At 43.8% G+C, this 25,933-nt stretch overlaps 1 protein-coding gene across 1 annotated transcript in view; it reads right to left on the bottom strand.

Annotated features, from left to right (window-relative positions):
* LOC126191056 (high affinity cAMP-specific and IBMX-insensitive 3',5'-cyclic phosphodiesterase 8A) overlaps positions 1-25,933 on the bottom strand; it is a 1,161,190-nt gene that overhangs the window by 64,841 nt on the left and 1,070,416 nt on the right. The gene's annotated exons all lie outside the window — the stretch shown is intronic.

Raw genomic sequence — 25,933 nt, 5'->3', positions numbered from 1 at the left:
TACTGAATTATCAATAAGTAGTGTAGTGTCATCAGCGAAAATGGTGAATCTACAATATTCCGTACAGAGAGGGAGATCATTTATAAATATAATAAAAAGTAGGGGGCCCAGAACTGAGCCCTGCGGCACTCTACATGTGATGGTACCCCATTCTGAGGATAATGGGACACCATCTTGACTATCTACTACAACTTTTTGTTTCCTGTTTGACAGATATGAGTCAAGCCATTTCCCTGCTGCACCACTTATACCGGGTTGTGCAGCTTTTTGTAAAAGAATTTGGTGAGGCGTCTGTTATCATGGTAATAAGGTCGCGCAAACCTGTCCTATCTCCCTCGTGCCGGCCGGCCACTCACAGCTGTGGCTTCCGCAATGCTGGAAAGTGTGTCCACTGATGTTTGAGGTGATCGCTGGATCGCAATCAAACACCTCGCTGCACAACTGGATGTCTCTGTTGGTAATGCCACGACACTTACCCACCAGTTGAGGTAGTCAAAGGTGTATGCACGGTGGGTTCCTCGCCACATAACAGAAGAAAGAGCGACGAAGGACCATCTGTGCGGAACTGCTTGCGCGTTACGAGGCTGTGCGTGACAATTTTTTGTCGAACATCGTCACAGTGCTGAAACGTGATTTCATCACTTCGAATCGGAAACACAATGGTAATCCATGGAGTGGCCCCACACAATCTCTCCTCCGAGGGAAAAGTTAAAAGCCGCACCCTCAGCTGGTAAAGTCCTGGCGACAGTCTTCTGATACTATGAAGGGGATATTCCGTTAGATATCCTCCCCTAAAGGCGCAGCGATCAATTGTGAAGTTTTTTTTGATACCCCCAGGAAATTGTAGAGACGATGGCAGCGTCTTCGTCGCCATAAAAATGCAAACGAACTTCTCCTTCTCCATGACAGTGCAAGGCATCACACAAGTCTGCGCACCTGAGAGGAGCTCAGAAAACGTCATTGGCCTGTTCTTCCTAATTCATCCTTCAGCCCAAATCTCGCACCTTCCGACTTCTATCTGTTTGGCCCAACGAATGATGGACTCCGACAATCCGCTTTCAGAAAGAAAAGTGTTGCATTACTTACTGAACGCCACTCGTAACTTATCCATTATCCAGCACAAAATTCTCAGGGTCGTCACCAGGTGTTTAGACCGTGGTTGCTATGAGAGAGACGAAACTGGCAGCGGACTTAGACGACAGAGAGGGCTGTAGGGCATTTTAGCGGGTGGTGACGAGGCTGCTATTGGTGCAGAGGACGGAGTATTGCCACCGGCTGGCAGCGCCTCTGTAGCGGCATGTAGTGTGCGGGTAGGCGAGTCTTGTCGTGGCCGGAGCTGGGTGTCCCGCATTGGCGGCGCCGCTGAAGGCGCTCTGCATTCGAGTGTCGTCTCTCGCCCGTCGGCAGGAGGTCTCCCCTTTTCCGTCTGGATGACGAGTCTCTTCCTTCCTTGCCTGATCACAATTGTGCCTCCAATGTGATCTCTTTGCGTCCTCCACAGCTGTCCCTGGGCGTGGTCATACATTTGACTGGCTGGCTCATATTCTTCTTCTGGCCAAACAAGTTATTGTTCATTATCCCACTTTCGACCACGGTTTCCAAATTGTCACGGCAAGAAGGGAGGACCTCGTGCAAACCTTATTGTGGCTACGATTCCTTCACTGGACAAGCTCTAAGCCGCCAGTTAAGAACAGATATTCTGTGTCCAGTCCATTTGTCACCCCCGCCTCCTCCTGTGCTAAAATCTGCCACTTCACTTCAGTGAGATCTTTTCCACACTTTCTCTCGGCAAGAGAGCACACGCAGGCGATAAAAGGCTTTCTATAGCAAGCATTCTTTCCATTAGCAAACTGCATATCGTCATTTTACATTGTCCGCCCCTGGTAGCTGAGTGATCAGCGTGACGGAATGTCACACCTAACGGCCCGGGTTCGATTACCGGCTGGGTCGGAGATTTTCCCCGCTCAGGGACTGGGTGTTGTGTTGCCCTTATCGTCATCATCATTTCATCCCCATTGACACGCAAGTCGCCGAAGTGGCGTCAACTCGAAAGAATTGCACCCGGCGAACGGTCTACCCCGACGGGAGGCCCTAGCCACACGGCATTTCCATTTCACATTGGCATCTCACGTCCTGTTGAGGAATGCAACTGGCCCCTCGCCTGGCATACTACAGAAGTCTTATATCCATTTGATGTTTGACTCCGCGATCCTTCCACTGTTCTCAAGAGTACAGAGAAACGATCTGGCATACGATAGCCTGGATGGCGGGGAGGGGAGGGGTTCCTTTGCAGTCCGTCGGCGCCTGCCTGTTCCTTCAGGGGCCGTTATGTCCGAGGGTGGAGGCGGGGACGGCCAGGACTATCCAAACCTCCCGCCTTAAATGCTGCAAATTAAGAGCATCTAAATTTGTTCTGTTTACAAATGAAGTTCTGCATTGTCTTTTCACTCATATTCAAATAGTTTCACTTCATGTTTGTTTCACAGAGATCTTCTGCACTTTCTTTAGCCATTGTACACGTAAGACCCTAAATTTGGCCGCGTCTTGTTATCTTTCTGTTACAAAAGAGTTGTGCCTTTATCCATAGAATATAGATATACGAGACGTGTTTTTTAAGTAAGTACCGTTTTGAAATTAAAAGAAAGACGTGCTAAGATATCTAAATAATTTTATTTTTACATGAAAGCCTGTACCTTAATCTACGCACTGACGCCATTACAGTCTGATTCTTTCTTGTTTACGTTGTGTACTGAGTGTTTAAGATCGTGAGTCCCACCGACTGTGAAGTACGGGCTGTTATAAGATTTCTTAGTGCTAAAGGCCTAAAAGCGATCGATATTCATCGTGAGATCTGTGCAGTTTACGGAGAAAACATTATGAGTAATGCAATGGTAAGAAATTGAGTGAGAGCATTTAGAGATGGTCGCACAAATGTGCATAATGAACAACGGAGTGGCTGTCCTTCGCTCGTCAATGAAAGATTGGTGCAGGAAGTGGACAATAAGGTGAGAGAAAACAGACGCTTTACGATTTCCTCCTTGCGGGATGACTTTCCTAATGTTTCTCGTAGTGTTTTGTATGACATTGTGACCGAGCACTTGAATTACCGAAAATTGTGCGCACGTTGGGTACCGAAAATGTTGACGGATGTGCACAAAACCAAACGTTTAGACAGTGCATCGACTTTCCTTGAGCGGTATCACAACGACGGTGATGGTTTCTTAAGCCAAATTTTTACGGGCTATGAAACATGGGTGGCCTATGCCACACCAGAATCAAAGCAACAGTCCATGGAAGTTGAGCAAGGGCATCGTTTTGCTGCAAGACAATGCTCGTCCACATGTGGCGAATTAGACCAAAGATCTCATCACATCTTTTCGATGGGAAACTCTAGATCATCCTCCGTACAGCCCCGATCTTGCGCCCAGTGACTACCATCTGTTCCTGCACTTGAAGAAACACCTGGGCGGTCAGCGTCTTCAAGACGATGACGAAGTCAAAACAATGGTGATGCAGTGGTTAACAAGTCAGGCGGCAGACTTCTATGAGTAGGGTATTCAAAAACTGGTACAACGTTATGACAAGTGCCTCAGTGTTGACGGAAATTATGTAGAAAAGTAGATTAAGGCACAGGCTTTCATGCAAAAATAAAATTATTACGATATCTTAGCACGTCTTTTTTTAATTTCAAAACGGTACTTACTTAAAAAACACGCCTGGTATATATTATCACCCTTCAAAGCATGCTGTAGGTCAGCCATTATCTTGAGAAAAATCTAAAAGCCATTATTCACGTTATGTATACAGTGTGATTCACGAAGACATGAAAATATTTTAATATGTTATTCTACAAGTAAAACTAAAGGAAAAAGCTCATATATACATAGGTCCGCAAATGACTGGTTACGGAGTTACGGCTAATAATCTTTTATTAGCCGCAACTCTGTAACTAAAGATTTGCGGACCTACGTCTATATGAACTTTTTCCTTTAGTTTTAATTGTAGAATAACACATTAAAATATTTGCATATCTTCGTGAATCACCCTGTATAGAAATGTGAAGACAGGAATATTTCCAATTTCCGTGGCCAAAAGACTACCAACAGTTTAAATCGGAATCAAAATATTTTTCCTGTGTTCTGGTGCCTCATACATTTACTTACATTCCAGAAGCCAAAAACATATTGATATGCACTGAAAATGAAAGACGTACAACAAAGAACAGAAAATTAGCAAAAAAAAAAACGTAAATGATGACAAAAAACAGATGACAGAAAACGAAAGTAGAAGTAATTGTTAACACTTGTTGGCAAGGACAAGTAAATGTCCTTTCGGTGTTTTCAGCGTATAAAAATGGCGTATAAAAATGTCCCTTTTTGCCTCCAATGTACTTTGCGTGGATTCTCACTTTAAACGATTATTGTTCTACTGTCTGTCACGACGGCTAGCACCGTACACTGTTGGTTAATGTCCTGTGCTCTCTTTCTATGCAGCGGTCTTCGACTTACGAACTTCATTCGTTCGTCGCTCTCATACAGCAAACGTGCAACATTCATACCAGTAACTTACATGATACCATCAGCTGCAGCACCTCCAGATTCCTACCTGAGACCAACGTCCTACCTGAGACCCTACATCCCTTTCCCAAATACAGACTTACGCTACCTAATATCCCCTTATGTTTCTTGCATTGCAGATTCAAACTTCTACGTTTCCCTCTAACAACAGATACAAAACTCTTGGATTTTTGAACAACATACGTTCCACTTCACAAATGGAATAAATTTGAAGGGTCTCTATGGATCGGCTAGTTTGTGGACTTTATGATCATTACTTTCTCTCAGCACTCACATCAGCCTATATTTTTGTATTTATTCTGTTAAGGCAAGTGAAATATTTACTTGTTTGTTCCACCATAAAATTTCTATCTTTCGAGACTTCGATGTGTTTTTCAGGAATGGTATATTGTTTTACATTATGACATCTTCCAGCATTATCTCATATTTTTGCATTCCTTTTGTTACGGCAAGTGAAATGATTTATTTGTCTGTTCCATCATTAAATTTTTGTCTTCCGAGACTTCGACGTGCTTTTCAGGAATGGTATATTATTCCACCGCAAACACAGACTCTACGGCTCTCTTCTTTCAATTTTTCCTTGGCGCATCTTTCAGTGCTCAGTTACCTCAATGCCATCTCACACTTCTTTCTTCTCCGGTGAATAATTCTAACACATGCTGGTATCTTAATAACTTCCCTCAATAGCCCATAAATTCTCTCTCGCAAAGCTTCATTCAGCTCAACAACTCACTTTAATACATCATGTACTTTCGTTAAATATCGACAACTACATTTCCCTTCCAAAGCTATGTTCCACAGGACCAGTACAAGGCCAACAGACACTGTGATGGCTTTGGAGTGGCATGACAAACGAGACGCGTGTATGTTGACGACACGTCATACAGCTGCAATAAAATCATCTTCGAAAATGGATCGCCCAACGAGTACCGAAGAATGCAGACCAAAATGTGTGTTGGATTACAACGAGTCTGTGGGTGCAGTGGGCAAATACGACATGCTGGTCAGCGGAATGTATACGCAAAATACTGAAATGGTGCAAAAAATCTTTTTTTCCACACCTTACTTATCTGCTTGGTTTAACACCAGAAAGAATATTTCAGTCACCGGATTTCATCTCAGTCTCATTCATCAGATTTTAGAGACGTACCACCAAGAAAGGAAAGCATCAGGAATTCGTCGATAAGGCACTTTTCAAGCACCGATGAATCGTCAGCAAATCAACACGGCCTCGCGGTCTGGGGAGCCTTGTCACGGTCCAAGCAAGGCGCCTTGTCACGGGTCCGCGCGGCCTCCCCCCCCACCCCCCCCCCCTCCTCCCCGTCGGAGGTTCGAGTCCTCCCTCGGGCATCTCGGGTATGGGTGTGGGTGTGTGTGTTGTCCTTAGCGAAAGTTAGTTTAAGTTAGCTTAAGTAGTGCGTAAGCTTAGGGACCGATGACCTCAGCAGTGTGGTCCCATAAAACCTTACCACAAATTTCCAAAAATCAACTCGGTTCTATAAAGAGATGCATTGTATGAAGCAAGAACATGAAACGTAAGGAATCACTTCACTGCAGTAACCAATGTGATGCGGGACAGTGTGTTGTGCCTCGTTTTGAAATATATCACTCACAAATTTTTTCTGAAATGTCTTCATTTTAATGTTATCTACAAGGAGCATTCTATAAATAATGTAACATATTTTTCTTCTCGGCCGCTTTCAGTGGTTGAAAAAATTCGGGATTTGTTGTGGAATATTGTGGAATATTCCCGCTTCAGCCCCTAGAGTTTCATGAAGTTCCAGTCGGTGGTGGCACTATACGTACCCTTCAAAAGAGCGTCTGTAACGGAGGTGCATTCTAAGCAGAGAGCTGTAACTGAGTTTCTTCTGGCGGAAAATCAGCGCATCATTGATATTCATAGCCACTTGCAGAACTACATTAACTGGTAATGAAGAAAAGCATGGTGAGTCATTGGGCGAGGAGTGTGTCAACAAGGTCTCACAAACCTGTCCAGTCTCCTGCGTACCGGCCTGTTGCACACAGCTGTGACTCCTCCAATATCGGAACGTGAGGACGGATCCCAATCAAACACCTCGCTGCACAACTGGATGTCTCTGTTGGTAGTGTCGTCCACCAGTTGGGTGGAGTACTCAAAGCAGTATGCCCACTGGGTTCATCGCCGCCTAACTCAAGAGCATAAAGAGCAACGGTGGGCCAGCTGTGTGGAATTGCTTGCGCGATATGAGGCAAGGCGATGAAACATGGGTTCATCACTTTGAGCAAGAAAAAAATGGCAATCCATGGAGTAGCGCCACACCATCTCTCCTCCGAAGGGAAAGTTGAAAGCAGCACCCTCAGGTAAATTCATGCCCCCGGTCTTCTGGGACTCTGAACGATTTATTCTGTATAATGTCCTCTGTCGTGGCACAACGATGAACTCTGAAATGTATTCTGCTACCTCAGGAAATTGAACAAACTACTTGAGCGTGTTCTGTGCCATAAAAATGCAAATGAACTTTTCCTCCTAGATGGCAACTCAAGGCCTTAAGTACACGCACCCGAGAGGAACTCACAAAACTTCATTGGACTGTTCTTTCTCATCCTATATCTCGCACCTTGTGATTCCCATCTCTTTGGACCAAGAAGCAGTACATGGATGATTGTGAGTTTATTGATTAAGATATTCAAACTGCAAAAGAAGATAGTCAGAACAATTATGTTCAAAAAACAAAGAGACACTTGTAAACCATTATTTAAGAAACTAAATATTTTGCCCCTCCCATTCCAATACATACTAGAATTATTATTCTTTACCAAAAAAAGTATCAACAAAATTAGCAAAAATATGGATTACCACGATTATGACACAAGATCAAAAACCTCTCTAAGAATACTTCCCCACTCAACAAAACTGTACAATGATGGTGTCAAGCGCATGGGAATAAAATTATATAACCATCTTCCAACTTTTATACAAGAAATCCAAGAAATAAATAAATTCAAACAGACGGTGAAATCTCTTTTAATAAAAGACTGCTTTTATACCATCCAAGAACATTTGGAATCAAAATTGTCTTAGTGCATGATAATGTATCAAAGCTGAATGTTATTAAGTCAATTTTGTCACATCATGTAACAATTCTCTGTAAAGCTGTAACTTTAAGTAACATAATTTGTAGGTAATGTAAAATAACCATTCTTCTCTGTTCTTGTTTACTATTTTAGACTCCTATTACTGTATATTTGCATTGACTTATCCCATATCAGTTGTACAAGCCATTTGATCTACGGGACGAATAAATAATAAATAAATAAATAAATAAATGCAGCAAGAGGACGGGTTCGACATCGACCAGTAGGTTCGCGTAAAGCCATCACACTGAAAGGAGATTATGTTGAAAAATAGGGTTTTGTAGCTAAAAAAGTGGGGAATAATATGTTGAATTGGAATCCTGAATAAAACCAAGCTGCTTTCTGGAAAAAAAAAATGTGTTTCATTACTTACTGAAGGCCCTCCCTCCCCCCTTAGTTTTAGGAACTTCAACAATATTGAAAGTTCACTGTTTTTAAGTACTTATAGTTGAGAATAAATACAGAGCCGGCCGGAGTGACCGAGCGGTTCTAGGCGCTACAGTCTGGAACCGCGCGACCGCTACGGTCGCAGGTTCGAATCCTGCCTCGGGCATGGATGTGTGTGATGTCCTTAGATTAGTTAGGTTTAAGTAGTTCTAAGTTCTAGGGGACTGATGACCCCAGAGGTTAAGTCCCATAGTGCTCAGAGCGATTTGAACCATTTTTGAATAAATACAGAAGAGTCTGCCACGAGAAAAACACCAAGCGAAGCCTTCTTCCTCGTTGTTACTTCTGCGAAGTTGCAGCTCGAATTTGTTTACGTCTAGTACGCAATTGAAGTGCTTTTCTTATCGTGTGTAAATACTCCGTTTGGTTCGCTTATCTATATCAACTTCAACATTTGACATTTAATGTCTTTTCTCGATGGCATCAGGCGCTGCCATTTATGGTGAGGATACGGTGAAGGGGGTCGTGGTCTCGATTCCCCCACTTCATAACATCAACAACAACCGGCTCCCCAGCGGCTACATCAAGGCGCAGTTTCCTTTTCACCTACTGCAACAACTACTTTGGACATAAAGATGGATGCTATCAGCCATTCGTTAGCAGTCATTTGGGATAGGTCTGACGTACACCCTGACAAAGAGAAGACTGTTTTCAGAACGGGACACCTCCCAACTTCTGCAGTGCGTGAAATAAGCAACAATGTGAGGTTAGTTTGGATTTTAGGAGTTCAGGAACCCTTACTGCAGAAACTCAACCAGTCTTATACGCTGCTAATGCTGATCCAATTGCGATAGTAGCTTCTGGGTCCCTCCTAACCTACAATATGTTACTAACACACCTCGCGTGGGAACTGCAACTGCTTAACTGTCTTCTAACTTCTACAAACTTACAGATAGTGGGCCGTTAATTGTTTATATGGAAAATCTGGATAAAAGCATCGGCCGTCTGTACCATAAAGCTCTAGGTAAACTCTTGCGTTTATCCTTACCAGAACTGTAGAATTCTCTAATTAGTATCTCTTCTGTGGGGAAAAACTAATGTGAACGTCGAACTGAAAACGCTACTAGGCGCTCAGTCCGGAACCGCGCGACTGCTACGGTCGCAGGTTCGAATCCTGCCTCGGGCATGGATGTGTGTGATGTCCTTAGGTTAGTTAGGTTTAAGTAGTTCTAAGTTCTAGGGGACTGATGACCACAGATGTTAAGTCCCATAGTGCTCAGAGCCATTTTGAACCATTTGAAAACGCTAGACAAGGCTAATTTCTTAGTGAACGGTGAAGAATTAAAGACTAAAATTATTGAAGCGTACATTCCTTCTTTCTTGTTCACAAACTGGGAATAGTCAGAAAAGCAGATACCGAATTCGAAGAAGCGGAGATTTTGGAAGTCGTGCAACACTTCCCCGTTATGGGTGTTCACAGGTTTACAAAGAAAAATGGCAAAGAAGAAATTTTCAAACTGCATGGAACTAGATGTCCTGTAGATCACTATGTGCCAACTTTCAGGCATTGCTTTAACTGCTTTTGCTATGGAGACATCAGTAAACGAAGTCAGTCCCAGAAGAGATCTGTCAAATGTAATGGACCTGATTCTGTTGAATTGTGCACCTCTCCTATTGCTATTTGTGCACACTGTGGGAACACCCATTCACGGATCAGTCCTTCAGGGATTCGCTGGACATTGCCCATATGCCAACTTGTCTGTCACTGGGTGGACAACAGCGTTCTTTACTGCGCCAATCATTGCTGCTTGGACAAATTTCAGCACCTCAGACTTTCAAAACTCACAAATTTTCCCACCGCTGCCCGCCACAAAAAGGTCAACAGTGCAAAAGTAGGGACGGAACTGTATTTGTGGATGTGCATCAGCAGACAAACGCCTCTCACCGGTCTTACCGGCGGCGGCAGCGAGGAAACACAGTGATGTATAAGGGGCGTTCAAAAAAAAAAACGAGCCGGAGGCATAATTACAGAATCCAGTAACCGTATGTTAGTAGTATTGACTCTGGCTATTGAGACACTTATCCCACTGTGACACAAAGTGGTGAATGGATGTCTCATGAAATTCCCAGGGCTGCAATGTTGACCTGTTCCGCACGTACAGCTGGACGTCGTCGTCCGAGGTGAATCGTTTGCCCCTCAGAGCCTCTTTAAGGGGGCCAAAAACGGCGTAATCACAGGGAGAGAGGTCCGGACTGTATGGAGGGTGGCCGAGAACCCCTCATTTGAATTCCTGTAGGAGTGCCGCGAATGTGTTGGCCGCATGAGGCTTTGCATTGATGTGGAGCAGACTGTGAGATTGCCTGGTCGTTTTGATTTGATCGGTTGGCGAACGTTGTCAAGGTTTGCGAGTAACGCTGGGCATTCACTGTTGTCCCGTGCTGTAGGAAGTGAATCAGAAGGGGCCCACTTGGTCAAAGAAGAATGTCAGCATAACCTTTCCTGCACTCATGTGGATGGCCTTGGCTTTTTTTTTTTTTTTGTGGTAGTGACCCCGGATGCTCCCACTGGAGACTTTGTCGTTTTGATTCTGGTTCAAAGTGATGACACCATGAATCATCTCCAGCCACCACTCATGCCAGGAACGCATTCCTTTCCCGAGCATAGTGCTGCAGATGAGCAAGACAGTGGGCCATTCGACATGCTTCTTGGTGTAGTTGAAGACTGTGGGGCTCCCATTGGGCATACACTTTGCACATTTGCAGTCGTTCCTTCATGATGGTGTGAACACTTCCGACGCTCAAGCTCAATCCAACCACGGCAGCTATGGCGGTCACTGTCACTCGGCGGTCCTGGGTAATGAGTGCATCCACCAGCTGGACGATGTCATCGGTAATGCAGTGTGGTGCTCCAGACCGTGCATCATCGGCTAACGACACCCGTTCTTCCCTGAAGCGCTTGTGCCACGCCTTGACCCTTGCAAGGGACATGCAGTGTTCGCCGCATTCTTGTGTCATTCGTTGACGAATGTCCGTTCCTCCTACTCCTTCCTGTGTCAGAAAACGAACAACACCTCTTTGCTCTTTTGATGCTGCCATGTCACTGTTTGCAATGCGACTGGCAGCGTTGGACGATTGATGCATGCTGCTGCTAGCTTTGTATAGTCACGTGACGTGCACGTGTGCCCTCTAGCGACGGGCTGTGAACTTCCACGCTCTGGTCGGAACCACACCTCGTTACACGCGATATTATCCTTCTGTCACCGGTTTGCGCATTCCAGACTCCGGCTCGTTTCTTTTTGAACGCCCCTTATACTTGTGTGGTCTCACTAGTGCACGCTGCTATACCTCACGCAACATTCAACAACACCTGTAAGCCATAATCCCTTTTAGTCTGGTGCTCACAGATTAGCAGCGCCACAAGTTCAAAATCAACGACAGCCACTAGTTCGTTCTATGGATACTTCCCTGAGGCATGGAAGATTGCCAGAATAGTGCCAATACCAAAACCGGGCAAGGATCTCTCACACCCTCACAGCTACAGACCCATAAGCTTACTGCCGACGCTGGGAAAGGTACTGGAACGTGTCCTACTGAAACGTGCTGGACATCCTTGTGGCACACATCATGCGACCGGAGCAGTTTGGCTTCCAGGCGAATCTATCGGCTGAGTTACAACTACTCCGCATCACGGAATCTATCCAAGACAATTCCAACAAGAAAAAAAAATACCATCTGAGTCTTTCTCGATATAGAGAAGGCTTACGATAAAGTATGGCGACGCAACTTGATCGTCAAGCTCCGACGTACCACTCCCCTGCCGGACTGCTATTTAAAACTTCTCGACAATTTTCTCCAGGATCGCAGATTATATATCCGCATTGATGACAAGAATTCAACAACATGGCCTGTCCTTGAGGATCGGTCATATCTCCACTGCTGTTTAATTTATACATTAACGACCTGCCGACGGTGCCACATGTTACTGCCAGTTTCTATGCCGACGACACAGCGCTCCTGACTGCAGGCACCAGAATGGACCACCTCGTCACACGGATGCAGCGCCAACTACATTTAGTGGACCACTGGACCCACAGGAACAAAATAACGGTCAATGCAGAGAAAACCAAAGTTATTGTCTTCACACGTCGGAGACCCATTGTCAATGAACGCCTACGGATATCAGACCAGCCACTCACCCTGGGCAACAACTGCAAAATACCTTAAAGTGCATCTGGACGCCAAACTGCCGTATAGTAATCACATTAGGGAGAAGAAGACGTCTGGCCTTAAAATGCTGGGAGCTCTCCTCCCATTTCTGAAGAGTTCGTACCTCAGCCAACGCACGAAACTCCAGCTGTACCACGCCACAGTCGAACCATCTGTTTTGTATGGATCGACCTCATGCGGTACTACGTGTGCCACTAACTACAAGAAGTTACAGGTTATAAAAAGCAGATGCCTACGATGGATCGCTGGAGCCCAATAGTAGATCCGGAATCATGATACTCATCGAGCCTTAAAGCGAATCTTACCTCTCAGACAAGGTCAAGGAGAAGGCACGAATCCTTACTTCGGAAGTTGGACATGATAAGCGATAGTACACCACAACTCACCACAGTAGGTACTGCAGAACCCTCACGCAACCACAAATATAAAGTACCGAAGGCGATAGTATTTGAGCCCCCGTAAATGTTATCCCTACATAATTCTACATAATTTACGGACATAAAGTCCCTTAGCACTCCTACACACTGTTTTCAAACACACCCCTCTGTGTGCCCAAACTAAAGCTGATAGAAGAACAAATAAATAAAGCGAAAATTTTTACCCTCTCCATTCCCTATAGAAGTAAAAATCAACGAAGTTGATCGAACTTCAGCACCACACGCACACACACCCACACACACCCACACACACCCACACACACAAAATAGTTCGTGCTAAGCTAATCGATATCATGATATATGTTACTGACACTGCCATTCAGAATATGCACAGAATACTGTTACGAACGATACTAGTATTCGATATCTCTTAACAGGCATATTTCGTTCTCTTTCTGCCTAAATTATGAAGCCTATACAAGTATTCCAGTGGGATGCTAGATCAGTTAACTCCATCAGAGAAAGCTTGCAACAAGAATTATTCATTAGTAGCCTGACATAGTCCTCTTACGCGAAACACGGTTCAGGTGCCAGCAGACTGCTCGCTTTGAAAATTATTTCATAACAACGGAGGGCTATTTCCACGGGAAGGGTGGCATTGCGATATTGGTAAAACATTCGCTGCCGCATCAGCCATACGCACCCAATGTAAGAAGCAACGATATAGAATTAGGTGCTGTGCGGATACAATCCGCTCACAAAACCTTTACAGTGGTACGAACTCGCAACATGCTGCAGGTAAAAAATTAAAAAATAGGTCCACAACTTATTTTATAATTGAAATAAATGGTTGTAGCTCCGTCATGAGTTGCACTAAAAAGTATCTTTTTTATTTCTTGACGGTGACTAGTTGTCTCGGTGTATAAGGCTCTTACCACAGCAACGCGGAAGACGACTGTAGACGCTTAATAAGCTTGTTTCGGTCTCTGTTTATAATATGTGGAGAGCTAAATTCCCATTAAGTACTGTGGGGAGGAAACAAGGCAGACAGAAATGGCAGAGCTTTGATGAATGTTAACTGAAGATAATAACCCAGTGATTGTGAACGATGGAGCTCCGACAGTGCTGCCTGTGGTGTTGTTCGAAGAGTGAGGACCCGTGTTGAGGTTGGTACCTTACGACGGAACCACAAGCTGAGAACAGCCGCTTTCAGATGCAGCCACGAATGAGAGGCGTCGGGGAAGGCGCACTCTCAAGAGGCTCGGTACAACGCCGCTGTTGGAAGTCTACTTGCGCCAGAACGCAGCGCCGATCGCCCCACCACAGAATACACAGTGTATAGAAGGGAAAGCAGAGGGCGGCTCCTTTGATTTGAATGAAGTCAAGCGTTGCTCTCGACGCCCTATTGAAACCGAGTAAAAGCGAAACGATAGCTGCTTACTACTACGGCTCCAAAAGGACATTCTTAAGAAACGGAAGTAATCTAACCGGCGATATTATAACTTTTACGAAAGGAAACGCTACTGAAAGAAGTTGTGATAAATCTTTAGTTAAAAACTTATCAAATGAGCTCCTAAATTCATTACTGTTCACATCTTCAAGCTGTGAACTGCCAGCTTCAGAAGACAATGAAGCTACTTTTCTTGTAAATATCGTTGTTTCCCTTGCAGCAATTTTATTTTACTTCTTAAGTTTTCTTTTCTGGGACTTCGAGCTGCCACTTCTTTTCTGACAGAAACATCTGTTGAAGGACATCCTGCAGGCGTTGGAGTGTTTGTATAAGTGTTGGAATTTTCATTCATGTTTTTAACCTGAAAATAACACATAGGTATTATTTACTTGTATGCCTGGATGAACAGTCATTAATGACTATTGACAACCGTCTGAAATTAATTCGAAATAAATTGCCTTGCGCGGATAGTCAAAGCTGTTAAGACAACCGCTCGCGTTAAGAATTCCGCGTCCGAATCCCAGACTGGCAGACAGTCTATCTATAACTAACACAGCTGATCCCAAAATATTCACAGTCGGCTAATATATTTCGAATTAACATAGCCATTGCTTTAAGTGAGGAAAGTAGGCTGCGTTAAAATTTAATTTCTAAAAGTGTTTTGGCATTAGACCTGGACCTATAGGCTCATTCTATCAAATTATATATAATATGAATCATATTCGTTTAATAAGTGACAATTGACAAGTATCGGGAAGAAATTTTTGTCAAGCTTTTGCTAAATATGAGATGTGTTTCAGATTTGTGGCATGTCTTCTTTTTCATCATTCTCTTCCAGGTAAGTACAGCAATAAATCAGGATCTATAATTTGAGAAACATACGTTTACTTGCACAACATGTTCACGACTGTGCTGCAGGCTACTTGCGCATGGCAGCGCGCTCAAATAAAAAGACTAACTTCTATTTTCTCCATACTGAAGTGGGATGCGCCTGTCCTTCCAACGTTACAAACCGTTTCGATAGCTTAACTACATTTAGTACACAGCAGTGTATCACCTAAAATGAACCAATGTAGCCAGCGACCACATTTTTCACAGCAAACCCTACACATTTTATGTTGCAGAACACTAGGAAATTATCGCAGTAACTCTGACCAATATCGAAAAAATAGATACCTCATCATCGGGTTGTGATATGAAACTATAAGATACTTAAGAAATCAATTTTCTGCGCCAATTAGTTTCTTCAGAATCGAAAGAGAGGTATTATATAAAGTAATTCAGGAAAAGCACAAATGCGAAATAAATCGTTTTTAATTTTTTGAAGGAAAAGGAGAACCCCTACCGAAAAACTAACTCTAGGAGTTGATTTAGCTTTGCTTCATTTACATACAGCATTTTTTACATTTTAGTGGGCTTTAATTGTTTACTGCAAGAAAATCGGAAAACTCATTTTTCTAGTGAACTGTTACCAGTCGCTCGTTAACTTTCCAGTGTGGTCTTTCGTCTTACTACTGTTCACTATATGTTTGTAACTTTAACAGTACATCAAACAACTGATTACTTGTAGGTAAGCCCAGCAGCTAAAATCCACAACTAATAAAATAAACAAAACATATCCCTGCGCGTTTGGCTTCTTACACAGCTGTTTACTCTATTAAAAAAAATGGTTCAAATGGCTCTGAGCACTATGGGACTTACCAAAAGTGGTTCAAATGGCTCTGAGCACTATGCGACTTAACATCTGAGGTCATCAGTCCCCTAGAACTTAGAACAACTTAAACCTAACTAACCTAAGGACATCATACACATCCATGCCCGAGGCAGGATTCTAACCTGCGACCGTAGCAGTCGAGCGGTTCCAGACTGAAGCGCCTAGAACCGTTCGGCCACACCGGCCGGCACTCTATTTCAATATGATAGATTTCTCGCATGCGCAATAAATGTTGGTGCATAGACTGCAACCGAGTTTCCACTGTTTATACTCTCTATTCTTTGACCCCGTTCTTTGAAAGGTCGTTCTGACAACAGCATCGTCGCAATTGAGATCCAGGAGCGGACTTGCGTCATTAGTCAGGACGGTGTATTGAAATTTACAATTAAATATAAAGTGAGATCTGACTGTCAGTCTGCAAGGTTTAAAACAGCTGTGACGTTACAGTATTATTCAAGAACAGTTCATCATAGAGTTCCGCGATTATATCAATTACTGTATATCGTCCCTCATGAGGATATGGATACATTCCAAGTTACGTATCCTGCAGTAAAGAATTTTACTGAAACAAATCTAATATTCATTACATGCTGTAGCATCTGCTCGACGTCCTCCAGAAGTTGAACCCATTGAACTGTCGTGTAGGCTTGCTATGACGTATGAAAATGACGACGAGTATGTTGTCACGTGTGTTCAAGTGTGTTTTCTCATCTGTCATATGCGCTTTAGATCCCGTGTTTACTGGACAAATTTTTCTTGTTTTGGTCCAAAAAACCACCTCTGAAAATATGGAAAGCAAAGAGCCTGCGGTAGAAGACATTTGGTTCACAGTATCGAAGATGAAGAAGTGCTCCTCACTCTTCAGGTGTGCATTTCAGAGTCCACGTTTACTGAAGTTTTTTGCTTCGAATGATCGTTTCTGTCATATCCTTGAACACTGACCATTCCTCCTGAGACACCCTGTATAAACATGGCGATGAGTAAGTTTGATTAGACTTCTGCCCTCGTCTGCCAGTGTGGACACGCTTGGTGTAGCGCTGGTCACACCGGGAATATTTTTTTAGCATTTTTGTATCTAGCTTATGTGTTTAACCATGTCACAGACCCCACGTAAACTATCACTACACGAAGTTGTTCAGTTCCAGGCGCAGCAGATTGAACTGCTGCTGTTCAGTGTTCAACGGATGATGAACTTACTGCACCACAGCCAGTTGGTGCAATGCGAGGAAGATGACTGGTCAGAATATCGCACTAAACTGGAAATCCACTTCTCTGCCTACAGCATTAAAGGCATGGCGCGCATTGCATTCTTTCTCTCAACTGTTGGAACCGACGTCTATTGTCTACGTCTCAAACTGTTTTCTAACTCTCGCCCGGAAGATACTGAATATGAAGAATTCGTAAGGCCATTCGAAGAGCCGTAAGACGCATAGATTCATGTCGCAGTGGTGAGATTTAATTTTTTTGTCTTAAGAAGCACCCTGAAGAGCAATTAAATCAGTGGATTTCTGACCTAAAAGGCGAACAAAACATTGCAGGTTCAAGTGCTATTTCGAAGAAAATTATAGTGACATTATGCTATCTGACGCAACCACACAAAATGTCAGATGCACGCGTACTAGCTCCTATTCTAAAGTTGCCAGGCCCGGACTTGAAAACGTTTGTGTCAATTACAGTGGCTAAAACTACTGTGTACACAACTGAAGCTGATTTTGAGTCTCTTTTGTTCATAGTTCACCAGGCGCTCAGTCTACAGTTGATGTTAAAGTGAATAGAAACAGGGATCATTTTAAAGGTAAAGGTAAAACCTTCCAGTCTTGTTGTACTCGAGGTGTAGTACAGAATAATGTGCGGAAGTCTTGTCCAGAGAGTTTTTCTACTCATGATAGGAAAGCACGTCCTTCTTGTGAAGCAAAGTGCTTCAAGTGTGGTAAGCAAGGTCATACCAAGACCATCTGTTTACAATGCCGCCAGACATGATGCCAGTCTAACGGGAAGCCACAGAGTGGCTGTCAGCAAGTTTGTGTTGGCACAGCCAAGTCAGTACGGCTGGCACAAACACTTGCTTTTCCGCTTCACGGAAACCTTCTGCTGTGGTTCAGAGGAGAACAACAAACTTTTTATACAGTTAAGGATGGCCCAAAAGGCAAATAAATTTCAATTAGAACTAGGTAGGTATGTTTCCCTCAGCAATAAAGGCATCTATGATACGATCGGTAGCCCATAGCTTCAAAAGCCTGCTTCTATTTTGTCTATTTACGCGTGATGACTGGGTGTTGTGTGCTGTCCTTAGGTTAGTTAGGTTTAAGTAGTTCTAAGTTCTAGGGGACTGATGACCATAGATGTTAAGTCCCATAGTGCTCAGAGCCATTTGAACCATTTGTCTGTTTACGACAGAAACAAAATACCACTACAAGTGCTTGGCGTGTGCAGTTTGCCGGGGATTATCCTCTAGAAACAGTACGAAAATTTTGGCTTAGACTTGTTTGATTTGTTCAACCTGTGCATGAAAGACAATATGTTAAAATCAGTGTTTCAATGTCCCATACGCATGTTTCTGATTGTACCAGAAGTTCAGTAAACTTTCTGAACCTGTGTTAGGAAGGGCTAAACATTTTGAGGCGCACGTTATTGTTAAAGACAAAAGGCAATCTCGATTTTTTCATGTTAGGCCAGTCGCTCATGTTATACGTGAAAAGGTTGCAAAGGAACTGCTATGATGGAATGACAATAGCGTGAAAAAACCAATTTCTGCAAGCCATTTGGCATAGTCCCTGGTAATACTTAAAAAGCCATCAGGAGGTTTATATATGTAGATTATATATGTAGACAGATTTCAGAGCCACGGTAAAACCACAAACTGTCATGGATTTTTCTCCTCTCCCAAGACCGGAGGAACTATTGGACAGATAGCGACTAGGCAGATTATTTTTGAAGACTGTTTTACGTTAGGCACATTTACAGTTGCAGCTGGACAAGCAGTCTAAGGAATGTTTTGTGATCAACATTCACCAGGGATTGTTCCAGTTTCAAAGACTACCATTCAGAAGTGTTGCAGTTCCTGCTATTTTTCAAAATTTCCTGGAACAATTAACAGCTTAGCTTCTCTCGTTTTAACTGCATGGTCTGCTCAGATTTTCTGTTTTCTTTAATTGAATTCTTATGTTGTTCACAAACTGCATCTTCTAAACTTTACACTTTAGTTAAGGCCATAGGAGAATGGTCTTTTCCGATTTTACTTCTCACCAAACAGCGATTCTGGCAGCTAGACTAAGAGATCTTTGTTAATTCTGCCTTTTGAGTTCTTATGGTGATATTTCCATAGAAACGTTCATACCGTAACACAGATTTATTAAGAAGTCAAATACAAATTTTCTTCGGTTTAGCTTAAAAAAATTTTTTATAATGAAATATTTTCCTAAAAATTTCCCTCCCCTACTTAAACTCTTTAGGGGTTGAATTTCCAAAAACACAGGAACCCTATTTTTTTTTCATTTCTAACTGAGAAGCCAAATTCTAGTTTTCATAGACGTAGCCTTTCTCTGCCCGGGGACTGGGTGTTCGTGAGGTCCTCATTATTTCATCATCATCATCATCATCATCATCATCATTCGTGACAGTGGCTAGACTGGACTGTGTAAAAAAGTTGGACTGTGTGTAAAAATTGGGACTTTGTATGGGCGCTGATGACCGCGCAGTTGAGCACCCCACAAACCAAACGTCATCATCATCATCCATCATCATCATAGACTTAGCTTTAAAAAAGCTTTATTAGGATTTTAGTAATGATTTATTTTCTAAAAAAGTTGTTACCCACTATTGTTCCCCTTAGTGGTTGAATTTCCAAAAATGCTGAAGCACGTACTTTAATTTCAGCCAGAGAATTCAAATACCAATTTTTGTAGCTCTAGCTTCAAAATCGTCTTATTAGAGACACATTTTCAAGAAACCCTTCGTCCCCTACTTTACGTCCTTGAAGTGGAATTTCGAAAAATCCCTTATGAAACGACGCCTACATTTTGAGATCAACGCCCTCTGCAAATTTCAAGTTTCATCCTTACTGGTTTGGTCTGAGCGACGGTGAGTCAGTGAATGGGTAGTCAGTCGGGACATTTGCCTTTTATACAGGGTGTCTTACCTAAAGCTTACACCGCAAATTTTGCGGAAATGCAGAAGTACTACTGATGAGCGGTTTTCACAGAAAGGGTTGGTAGTCAGGGGCTCGTACTGTTAGCCAATCAATAGACTGTAATAATACGTAGAAAGCGCATTTTTTATGCAAACGTACACCTTTACAAATGGAACATTGCCTATTGACAGTAACAAGCAAAGCAGGCTAAATTAGAATGTCAGTAGTGATCGTTGCAGAATATTAGTGGGAGTCGTTTACGAAATGTCGCATTCTGAAAAGTTTCCACACCGACACCTGTTCGTGCCACTCAACCTGCGTAGTTCCTAGGTAATATGCTGTTATGTCTGCTTACAGTGCGCTTGTGCGGTCCTTGAGTGCATTGTGACTTGTTAGTGTGTGACAGTCGATGCAGTAGGTCGTGCGTGGGCGATGGGGTTTATGAAAGCAGAAAAAGCCAACACGCTCGTGGTGCATGGGGAATGCAGGAAAAATGCAGTTCGTTCTTGTACAGTGTATGCGGCAAGATATCCCAATAAACGTCAACTATCTCGGCAATTATTTATCTACCTCTTCAACCAGACACGTGAAATTGGTTGTGCAACACCAAGACAACGTAACAGAAGGAAACAAGTGAAGCAGAAAAGGAGGAATTTAATGTTCTTGCTGCTGTTGCAGTTGATCTGCACGTTAGCTCCCGCGCAATGAGAATCACGTTAACTTTTCTGTACATCAGCATTAAGATAGGATACTCCAGATGTATCACGTATTAGTGATGAAGCCACAGTTAACAATCGTAGCCAGGTAAACCGCCTAATCATGCACTACTGGGCTGCTGAGAATCACCATTGGTTTTGTCAGGTGGAACGTCGGCGTCCATGAAGTGTCAATGTCTGGTGTGGGATAGTGAACCATCAGATCATAGATCCATTTTTCCTAGATGGAACACTGAACGCGCACAAGTATCGCAGTCTTCCAAAGGTCCATCTTCCACTGATGCTAGAAGACATTCCTCTGCAGACTAGGAGGAACCTGTGGTACCTACATGATGGCAGTCCAGCCCATAGTGCACGAAGTACTACAGCATGTCTTCACGAATTGTTTCCAAATCGTTGGGTTGGACGCAGAGGACCTGCACCTTGGCCGGTCCATTCACCTGATTTGACGTCTGTAGACTTTTTTTATGCCGAGAAAGCTGAAAGATGCTGTCTATAAGGACACACCAACTACACCCGATGATATACAACGCCGTATTACTGCAGCCTGCTCGGACATCTCAGCTGAAATGCTCGCACGTGTGCAGCAGTCGTTCCATACTATACTGGAAGCGTGTATTGTCGCTGTCGGTGGTCATTTTGAACACAAACTGTGATGATCAGTTGTCTCGTTACTTGTCAGAATCCACCTAGCCTATGTATGCACTTGTATTGCTTTTTAATGTGTGCTACCACAGGTATTGTACAAAATACGATATCTCGTAAACGACTCCTACAACAAACACCACTAACATTCTGATTTATCTTACCTTAGTTTGATAATGTCAGTACGCATGTTTCGATTTTAAAAGTGTATTTTTGCACAAACAGTACGCTTCCTAAATGTTATTACAATCTCTTTATTGGCTAACAGTATTCGCCCCTGACTACCAATCCATTCTGTGAAACCCGCACATCAACAGCACTTTCCACTTCCACAATATTTGCGGTGCAAGTTTTAGGTGCTTCACCCTGTGTGTAGAGATATCAAGTTCTCACACAGGCTGCCTTACAAAGTAAAACAGAGAAAAGTTCTTCTTCTCCATGAAGAACTTGAATGTTTAGGACATGCCTTAAATGCACGGGGTTTTTTCGAAGCTCATTCGCACTTGTGTGCGATTTACGTTTTGCTGGCACCCTGTAATGTCAAAGCGTTACGGCCATCATGGGCAGATTAACCCATTACATAAAGTTCCTTGTTAACGCAGCGCAAATGAATTTTCCGCTGAAGCGGTTATGCTGGAAAGGTATACCCTTTGACGCGCGGGATTAGCCGAGCGGTCTAAGGCGCTGCAGTCATTGCAGTCATGGACTGTGCGGCTGGTCCCGGCGGAGGTTCGAGTCCTCCCTCGGGCATGGGTGTGTGTGTTTGTCCTTAGGATAATTTAGCTTAAGTAGTGTGTAAGCTTAGGGACTGATGACCTTAGCAGTTAAGTCCCATAAGATTTCACATACATTTTTTTATATTCCCTTTGCTTAGTCCAAAGAATGTCAGGGCACATTTCAGCAGTTAAAGTGCGTTTTCTTACGTCTTCGTTAGGTGATTCATCATGATCCAGCGAAGCCTGTTGCGTTAGCTGTGGATGCAGCATCTTATAGGATTGGAGCTGTGTTCTGCCACAGAATTGGTTCCTCTGTCAGACCCGTTGATTTGCCTTGAAAACTCTCAAAGAGCAGTGCAGTTATGGTCACCTTGAGAAAGAGGCGCTCGCCGTTGTATATGGTGTCACCAAGTCCCACCAATATTGGTACGGTCGGAAGTTCTATTTCATACGGATCATTGGCCTTTAATGGCTTTTTTCAATCCTTCCAAGCCTGTCCCAGCATGGACAGCGGAAAAATCGCAACGTTGAACTCTGTTATTGTCTAATTATCAATACGAGTTGTTGTAAAGAGCTACTGCAGAACATTCAGATGTTGACTTGTCTCGGTTATTGGCCGGTACCGACAAAGTATTTGATTCGTCTGAGGAATCATGTTATCAAATTGACACTCAAAATATTGAAATTCATCAAAATTTTCCTCTTGACTTTAGGTGTATTGCTTGAGCAACTGCTTCTGACTTAGTTCTTGGGTAGTTTTGCAATATGTGCACAATGGATGGCCATGTAGTTTGAAAGACACTCTCCCACCCAGTAGCGCGTCGCTGATTTCCACATCTCTATCCACACGGTCAGGTGTTTTGCTTTTATATACAGATGGAAGTTCCGTCTTTGTTGTACCAAGGTTACACAAAGCAACCCGCCCTATATCCTTGTACCTGGCAGGATACGGACGCCCAGTTTCAGCAAATGACCTCTCGCTGTAATGAGTGTGTAGAATATTAATCCGCTCCACCACATCTGTCCGGACCGTGGTAACGTATACGAATTGATTCGGGAGTCCATTCTGAAACTCGCGATGATTGTTGGTTGTAGACGCATACACCAAATTTCATGTTGTGGTCCTCATGACATCCACAACTACTGCTAGTACGGTATCGGTATTTATCTCGAAGACCTTCTTGAGGTCCTTGTCCCAGACAATAGACCTCTATTCATGTCAGCCGATTTTCAACGTTCTCCTGCAGACAACGGCGTGCACCATGTAACTTCTGCTCCTTTTCACGTTCAGCATAACGATGAAGCTGAAGGTTTCGTTCGAACGTTCAGAAGTCACATAGAGAAACTCCGTTGTTCCCACACACGGAAATCAGCTTTAAGGACTTTTCTTTCCTCCTACAGCTCCTTGCCGCATGGTGGGAAGTCACCGGCAGACTTATTACACGGCCGTCGTCGCCGTACCCTGTTGCATTTTCTGCACCCGCTACGGAAACATTTGGCTCCGCCGGGCCACAGTTTCAACCGCAGGACTAAGTTTTCTTCACAGTTTGTGGCAAGAAACAGCACTGGTAGCACAGTGTCATCATAAAAGTATCGGGTCGTAAGTCATAGATCGCTCAAGGTTCCTCTGTGTTGAAACGCCCTGTTATCAATGGTTCTTCTGCAGAATTTTTGTCTCTAGACTGAGGACGCCGCTGGGGTCTGCAACAATAGTCGGCCCCACCTCTTCGCCCGGCGCGTTGTGCACCCTACAGCACGGTGCCTATGGAGACTGACATTGCGTCACAGTTGCAGACGCCGCCGCCGATGCCACAGCCAGAGCTCATGTCCGTGGAACTATCAACTCCGGACAGCCACGGCGACACCTCGGAGTTTCGCCTGCTGTACTCCCGACCACAACTTCTGCGTCTCTGGATGCAGATGTGCGCCCTGAGACCGGTGTTTCAGCCGGTGTTCCCGGTCACTCACAAGGTGGATACCAGGGTGTGGACAGGAAGCTGCCGTTGTCCAGTGCTACAGTTCCTGTCCTGTCTCCTCATCCACATCCGCATTCAGGTCTCCCCTGCCCCCTCCCCCTCCCCCAACAGTCGTCGTCACGTTGTGATGTCGTTCGAAGAGTGAGGTCCCATATTAAGGTTGGCGCCTCAAAATGGAACAACAACCTGAGGACGTTCGCTGCCAGACGCAGCCACAAATGAGGTACACGCCCTCAAGAAGTTCCGTACGCCGCCGCTGTTGGAAGTCTACTTACGTCAGAACGCAGCACCGCACGTCCCACTCTTTGACAGCCCACTCTGATAGCAGAATCATCGTCCGTTCAGGTCCAGGTTGTACTGTTAGTCAAAACAGTGTACTGAAGCTCATACTTAAATGCAAAGTGATATTTGATTGTCATTCAATGAAATGTCTAAAACGGTTGCGACGTTAAAGTATTATTCAAGTAAAGAGCAGTTTATCATTGTGTTGTGCGATTAGATGTTACGAGTTGTGTGAGGAAAGTACTGAGACTGCCAAATTGAGAGCGATCTGGCCATGATGTGTTGTTCTACGCCGGCTGCAGTCTGGAACCGCGAGACCACTACGGTCGCAGGTTCGAATCCTGCCTCGGGCATGGATGTGTGTGATGTCCTTAAGATGGTTAGGTTTAACTAGTTCTAAGTTCTAGGGGACTAATGAGCTCAGAAGTTGAGACCCATAGTGCTCAGAGCCATTTGAACCATTATTTTTGTTGTTCTACTTGTGCAGACAGGTGTGTTCATCCCTTCCAGATGCCTAGTCCAAGTTTCTGCTCATTACAGCCATCACGTGATTTTTGAGAGCGCCATTAGGGAAGTTGTGTTTTTATTGTGTGTTATGAAAATGGAACAGCGGAATTTAGAGCAACGTTATGCCATCAAGCTTTACGTTAAACTTTGGGAATCTGTGAGCGTGACGTTTGAAAAGCTGAAACAGGCCTAGGGGGAACGTTCATTATCAAGAGCACAAGTTTTTCGCTGTCAAAAATCATTTTTGGAAGGCAGAGAACCAGTTGAAGATGAACCTCGCTCAGGGAAGCCTCCAACTTAAAAAACCGACGAAAACGGTGAAAGTGAGCGTGTTCTTGTGTGATCAGACAGACGTTTTACAAAGATTTCTTTGAAACGCTCAGGGAAAGGGTGAATCAAGTGAGACCGGTCATTGCAGAATAATGGATGCTGCACAGGACAACGCCCCACGTCACACGGCCTCTTCTATTACGGAATTTTTGACCTCAAAATTCATTCCCGTAGTTTCACTGCCCCCCCCCCCCCCCCCCCCCACTGTTCACCTAATATGAGTCCCCATTACTTTTTTCTTTTCCTAAAATTGAAAGATGTCTTAAAAGGACTTCATTTTGGGATTATAGAGAACATTCAAAAGAAAGAGACCGACATGTAAAAGGTACTAACAGATGAAGCCTTTCCAAGACTGGGAACAACGAATCAACCGGTTTATACGAGGGTGAGTCAAATGGAAACCTTAAATATTTTTTAAAAATATTATTTATTGTGCAGAAGTGGTACAAAGCTGTATCACTTTTCAACATAATCTCCCCCACGCTCAATGCAAGTCCTCCAGCACTTACAAAGTGCACAAATTACTTTAGAAAAAAATTCTTTTGGTAGTCCGCACAACCACTCATGCACCGCGTGGCGTACCTCTTCATCAGAACGGAACTTCTTTCCTCCCATTGCGTCTTTGAGTGGTCCAAATATATGGAAATCACTTGGGGCAAGGTTTGGTGAGTATGGTGGATGAGGAAGACACTTAAAATGCAGGTTTGTGATTGTTGCAATTGTTGTATGGGCAGTGTGGAGCCTTGCGTTGTCATGTTGCAGAAGGACACCTGCTGACAGCAATCC

The sequence above is a fragment of the Schistocerca cancellata genome, chromosome 6 (genome assembly GCF_023864275.1).
Source record: "Schistocerca cancellata isolate TAMUIC-IGC-003103 chromosome 6, iqSchCanc2.1, whole genome shotgun sequence".
NCBI lineage: Eukaryota > Metazoa > Arthropoda > Insecta > Orthoptera > Acrididae > Schistocerca > Schistocerca cancellata.
This window is presented reverse-complemented; position numbering and strand designations above follow the sequence as displayed.